Raw genomic sequence first — 7294 nt, 5'->3', positions numbered from 1 at the left:
GTAAACGGAAGCGGACGTTTTTTGTTTGTTTTTTTGGCGCCCTCGCCGGAAGCTGACGTGGCGCAGCGTGACTGGTTGAGCCGTCGGGACGCCGCGCTTTGTGACGTTTTAACGCGTCTCAAGCCGGAACAGCTGTAAGAGACCCAGACCGGGAGCGCTTCAATCAGCTGGCGTGACGAGGCGACATCTTAAACAACATTTAAGTGGAAAAGGGAGATATTAGCTGTGACCGGGGGAAGTTGTCGGGACTGGCGGTAGAGACACTGGAGGTTAGACACCCCCCTCCCCCTTCTTCCCTGTACCACCGCCATCATCGCCCTCATTTATCCAAAACCTATTAGCGCGGCCTGGCAGTGGGGTGTAGTTTAAGTGGCTCCGTCACACAGCAGCTCCCTCCCCCCGCAGGGGGAATGCAATAAGTCAGGGCTGATTTGCCTTAGCGGGCAACGCTAAATACGTGTCTCCCCGCGGTGTGAGACCGGAACCGGAAGCCCGCTCGGTGCAGCGGAGCCAAGAACAGCACGACATGATGGAGAGACTCAGAATCGCGCCTGCGTCGGTCTGAAACCACGTTAACTGATCGGGAGGCCCGTCAGAGTCAACACATGGCACGTTGTGTTGGAGTCAGTAGAACCGGCGTGTTCGGCTCAAGATGACGTCACACCACCCGCCGTTTCGATACGCCACACCTTGCTTCTCATATCGTGACGTATTAACGCCGCATGTTTTACTCAACTTGAGCGGGTATATACGAAATATTACGGTAGTCAGAAATTTAGTTTTTCGACTTGGGCATTTCAGTTCACGTTTACTTATTTGGTTGGTTGCTTTGGCTAGGAGAATCAGCCAAATGCCTGTAATACATCATTTATACTTTGGGCAAAGCGACGTTATTTTCATTATCGGATTTCACAAAAATACAGAACTGTGATGAAAAGTGTCTGCACACAAACCAGACCCAATGTGTGCATGAACAATGTAAGGAGGGAAGAAACACGACTGGTGTGAAAAAATGATGCAGACAAACAGATCTATAGACAGACAGATAGCTAGCTAGCTAGCTATCTATCTCTAAGATAGATAGATAAAGTTATTATCATTATTGTTATTATTATTATAGATAGATAGATAGATAGATAGATAGATAGATAGATAGATAGATAGATAGATAGATAGATAGATAGATAGATAGATAGATAGATAGATAACTGGGTGGATGGATAGATAGATAGATAGATAGATAGATAGATAGATAGATAGATAGATAGATAGATAGATAGATAGATAGATAGATAGATAGATAGATAGATAGATAGATAGATAGATAGATAACTGGGTGGATGGATAGATAGATAGATAGATAGATAGATAGATAGATAGATAGATAGATAGATAGATAGATAGATAGATAGATAGATAGATAGATAGATAGATAGATAACTGGATGGATGATGGATGGATAGATAGATAGATAGATAGATAGATAGATAGATAGATAGGTAGATAGGTAGATAGATAGGTAGATAGATAGGTAGATAGAGAGACCGTGTCAACGCCAAAGCCAGACTCTATGGGAATGTTGAGGACATGTCCAGATGGTCGTGGAGGTGAGAGGCCATCTGGCTGGCAGAGCAGCCCAGACAAGAGCCACTACAGCTGCAGAGCATCTGGTCACAGCGGCCCCTGGGGCAACACAGGAGTACGGTCACGGCTGGAGGACAGCCAGGCGGCTCGAGCTGTCCAGCTCTACAGTCATGGTGGTGAAGGGAAAAAGAGGGACAGACAGACAGATAGATAGATAGATAGATAGATAGATAGATAGATAGATAGATAGATAGATAGATAGATAGATAGATAGATAGATAGATAGATAGATAGATAGATAGATAGATAGATAGATAGATAGATAGATAGATAGATAGATAGATAGATAGATAGATAGATGCAGGTTTCTAAAATCTGCAGAAACTTCCAGATTAAAAACAGGTGACTAGTCATCTTGAATATAACATTCAGGAGTTCAACCGCAAGTTCATCTGGCCCAAATTCTGGTGCACCTATGAGGCAGCACATACTCTACAACTTTGAGACCACCAGTTTCCCAGACCCCCCCTATTATATTTTCTACCATAACAACCGACGAAAAACATTTTTCTATTCGTTGACAAGCTGTTGCACACACACCTAAATGCAGCGCACCACGAGTAAGCCGGTGACCAACATGGCTGCTGTGTCATATAAGATGATGATGACCTTGTCAAAGGTGAGCTTGATGAAGTTGATGGTTAATAAAAAAAACCCATCGTTCTGTCATTGCTTGATCAGATTAACTTTGTGATGGACGGCATTTTTGAATTTTTAGATTTGCACACGGTGAACAGCAGGAATGGCTGATTAGCTGGAGCATGCCGTTGTCAGGCTCCTGCATAAACAGACTGTGCATGACCTTTACTGGCTGGCACGGTGGCCCAGTGGTCAGCACTGTTGCCTCACAGCCAGAAGGTCCTGGGTTCGAACCCCTGGCCGTCCCACTGGGTCCTTTCTGTGTGGAGATTGTACGTTCTCCCCGTATCTGTGTGGGGTTATAGTGCAGGATGTACAGCTTCCACTAAATTCCTGTAGTTTCCGACGTACGCGCTTGTCCTAGTGTTGGTAAACACAGTTATACGGTCCAGAACAAGACGGATGGCGTGTGCATTGTCAAGTCGCCCCTGCACTCTGTGTGGTGAACAAGGCCATATCAGCAGACAATGAGACGCCTTTGAAAAGGCACCCACAGTGTACATGTCTTATGCATTCCCTATGAGACTATTTAGTGGGGGGGGAATGGTCAAATAAAGACGCCGGACCCACCGGCCCGTCTAAAAAAAAAAAAGCCTCGGCACCGTAATAGTAATTCTGAAACCTTCAGGCCCTAAACTTTCCTCCACCTACTTTTCTTCTCCCTCCATATTTTTCCCTCTCATCCCACATCCCTCATCTTATTATTTCAATGACACCTTCATTCCCCATCTCTGTACACGTCTCTCCCATCTTCTCCCCACCACTACCTTCTAATCCACCCCCCCCCCTCTCATTCTCTGAATCGCTACTGAGTAGTTTCATTTAGTCAATAAGGCCATCACCATCATTAGTAAAGCCCATTAAGGTCCACTCTGCTGCAATAACACTCTGTGGCTAGCTTATGTAGCGCACTCACACACACACACACATATACACACACACACACACACAATAGTGTGTGCAGTGACATACATAATCGAGCACACACACATGCACACTCTCTCTCTTGCTCTCTCTCTCTCTCTTGCTCTCTCTCTCTCTCTCTTGCTCTCTCTCTCTCTCTTGCTCTCTCTCTCTCTCTCTTGCTCGCTCGCTCTCTCTCTCTCTTACACTTGCTTCCATCATCATAACACACCAGACCACCACCACCAGATCATATTAAAGAAGTAAGTAAACAGAAACAGAAGGAGGTGGACACCCAGCCCAGACACTGTCCTCAGCTGATATCTGCTGGCTGCGGCCTCTGCAGACAGAGCCTGCTGAGGACTGCGTGTGTGAGCCGTGTCGTCGGGGGGGACGGGACGTTGCGAGCCCCCAGACGTCAAAAACTCTCAACCCGGGGAGAGGAGCTGGGGGTGAGTCGTTCGGTTCGTTTTAGCACCGTACGGCAACCCCCTAGCGATACACACTTAGCAGTGAGTGTAGTAGGGGCCTTGCTGGGGCATGATACTACACACATGCAGACGCACACAATACTTCACAAGGTTCAGTAGCTCAACCGCTGTCGTCTGCACAGGGAGCACCTCAGCTTGCTGCACTTCCAGACTTCCATGTCAGTGAAAAGGGTTTTATAAGTAAAATGTATTATTATTATTATCATCATCGTCATTATTGTTGTCATTATTATTATTATTATTATTATTAGTTGTGGTAGTAGCAAATCAGTAACAGTATTATTGGGCTATTACCAGTAGACTAATAACTATCATCCATCCATCCATTATCCGAACCGCTTATCCTGCTCTCAGGGTCACGAGGATGCTGGAGCCTATCCCAGCAGTCATTGGGCGGCAGGTGGGGAGACACCCTGGACAGGCCGCCAGGCCATCACACACACATATACATTCATATCTAGGGACAACTAATTAATAAATGTATTATTATCAATAATAATAAATCCATTGACCTGCACACACACACACACACACACACACACACACACACACACACACACACACACACACACACACACACACACACTAATCACACTACAAAGACTTTGTCCAGTTTTACAGCAGTGAACTTACTACTCACGGCTGAGTGCAGTCTACTTGCTGCACATGTGGCCTACATGTGAATGGACACCTGATCGCAAACACATATACACATACACCCCAAACACACACACACACACACAAGGTGTTTCAAAAATACATATTATAAATACATATATGACCTCACTATGTTTATGAGAAACGTGTCTTTTCAAAGACCCCCCACCACACACACATGCATGCACGCACACACGCGTGTGTGCACATGCACACACTTACATGTACACACATGCGTGCACACACAGACAAAGCCACACTTTCTCCTTTCCACTGCCACAGACCGCACGACAACGCGTGGGCATATTTCTCGCGCACACCCAATCCAGCGCTATTGCATCATCAGCAGGTGCACTAGCTCATCGCCATCTTTCAGCCACGTATTCCCTCTATCAGTTCCCCCCCCCCTCTCTGTCTGTCTCTCTCTCTGTCTGTCTGCCTGTCTGTCTGTCTCTCTCTCTGGCCTTTCCTAAGACCTTTAATGAAAGGAGAGCTATTCCTCCCCGGAGTCCTCGCTGGCTACTGGATCACAAGCAGCGCCGGTGCTGAGAGAGATGGCTGCATCTGAATCATCGCTGTCCTCCTCCTGACCCTGCAGCGGTCCTCTGCATAATAATACATGTGTTCTCCTCCCTCCCCCGGGACAGGGAGGAGAGGGTCGGCGGTGACTCGGGGTCTTCTTCGTGGTACATCATTGCTCCATTGTGCGCCACATAAAGGTCATCTCGGCGGGTCGTTTCATCTAAATTGTCAAAAGCATCTTAAATATACCGACTCCAAGCAAGAGAAAAAAGGTTGGCCAAAAAAAAAAAAAATTATTAAAAAAAAACCCCCAGAGGTTTTATAACCAAATAAGGAGATGTGTTATTAGATAAGTGTTGAGCAAAATAACTGACCACACAGCAGGGTGTGTTGACCCTCCTCGCCCGTTCAACAGAAAACTGGCCTTCTGAACAACTCGTCGGTGTCGTGCCCATAGTCATGGATTGTTGGAGTCAAACCTGGACCCCGGGAGTCCGGGTAGCGTAGCGGTCTATTCCGTTGCCTTCCAACATGGGGAATGCTGGTTCGAATCCCCGTGTTACTTCCAGTTTGATCGGGCGTCCCCACAGACACAATTGGCCGTGTCTGCGGGTGGGAAGCCGGATGTGGGTATGTGTCCTGGTCACTGCACTAGCGCCTCCTCTGGTCGGTCGGGGCGCCTCTTCGGGGTGGGGGTGGGGGGAATAGCGTGATCCTCCCACGTGCTACGCCCCCCTGGCGAAACTCCTCACTGTCAGGTGAAAAGAAGCGGCTGGCGACTCCACATGTATGGGAGGGGGCATGTGGTAGCCTGCAGCCCTCCCCGGGTCGGCAGAGAGGGTGGAGCAGAGACCGGGACGGCTCGGAAGAGTGGGGTAATTGGCCGGATACAATTGGTGAGAAAAGGGGAGAAAAATCCCCTCCCCCCAAAAAAAACAAAACCTGGGCCCCAAAGTTGGGGGACAACCTCGCAAACCAGTTGACCCTAGTCATAACAAAAATCTTCTTCCATGGTATTTAAGTTACCAATCCCAAAGGTTAAAGGGCAAACAAGTGTCCTTTTTGGCACTCTCTAATGCTGGTGTATTTGGGGCAAAAGCTAACCCCCAAATATCCAAATCATGAACAATTTTGCCATTGCTCATGTTGATGATGACTGTGGGGTGGGAATTTTCCTGAAAATGATACAGCACAGAAGGTTTCATGTCTTCCCCATAGCAGCCAGAGGTGGAAGGAGAAGGTGCTATATAACCACCCCCCCCCTCACGGGTGCTCTACCAGAGGCCTGGGAGATTGAGGGTTCTGCACAGTATCTTAGCTGTTCCTAGGACTGCACTCTTCTGGACCGAGACCTCAGATGTGGTTCCTGGAATCTGCTGGAGCCCCTCTCCCAGTCTGGGGGGAGGGGGGCACAGCCCCTAGTGCTCCTTACCGCTAGGACTACTGTAGATTTCACCTCCTACATCTGATCTAGTTCTTCCCTCAGCCCTTGGTATTTCTCTAGCTTCTCCTGCTCTTTCTTCCTGGTGTTGCCTTCACCTGGGATCACTACCTCGATCACTGCTGCTGCCTTCTGTTCCTTGTCGACCACCCTGATGTCTGGTCGTAAGTCTGCTTGTAAGTCTGGAGCTTGAAGTCCCTCAGGATCTTAGATCTGCCATTTGGACTTGGGGACTTCCAGTCTGTGTTCAGTACAGATGTTCCTGTACACTATCCCAGCTACTTGGTTATGCCTTTCAAGTGTGTACACTTTCCCAGCTAGCATTTTACACCCTGCTACAAAGTGCTGGACTGTCTCAGGGGCGTCTTTACACAGCCTGCATCTTGGCTCTTGTCTGGTGTGGTAGACCCCTGCCTCAATCGATCTGGTGCCGAGTGCCTGTTGTTGTGCTGCTATGATCAGAGCCTCTGTGTTGTCCTTCAGCCCAGCCTTCTCTAGCCATTGGTAGGATCTCGATATCAGCTAGCTTCTATCTGTCAATGGTCCATCCCATAGAGGGGCTTGGTCTCCCATGATACACCCTCTTCCCCCTCCCCACTCTTTGTCTTCTGCTGCCTGAGGTAGTCACTCAGCAGTTCGTCCTGCTGGGCCCTCTTTCTGATGGACTCGCGGATGTTCCTTATTTCATCCTTGACAGTGGCTCTGAAACTCACCAACCCATGGCCCCCCATCTTCTCAGGGCGGAACAAGCTCATGGAAGACCTTCATCAGCAGATTTCATGAGATAAAGAGGTGTTTGAAAACACTCAGTTTCAACCATGTTTCTTTTTGTTTGTGGGGCGGGAAGGCACTGAACAATACTGGGGGCTCATTGTGGGATCCAGGATGCTCGACCACCACTGCGTTTGCACCACGTATCAGCGTACATGTCCGTTTGCTGAGCGAAGGCACCAGTCTTCACAAGGAAGTTGTTGCGTGGAAACGACACTTTGGTTTG

This window comes from Lampris incognitus, chromosome 20 (assembly GCF_029633865.1).
Source record: "Lampris incognitus isolate fLamInc1 chromosome 20, fLamInc1.hap2, whole genome shotgun sequence".
Taxonomy (NCBI): Eukaryota; Metazoa; Chordata; class Actinopteri; order Lampriformes; family Lampridae; genus Lampris; species Lampris incognitus.
The sequence above is the reverse complement of the archived record's forward strand: the minus strand, read 5'-3'. Positions refer to the sequence as shown.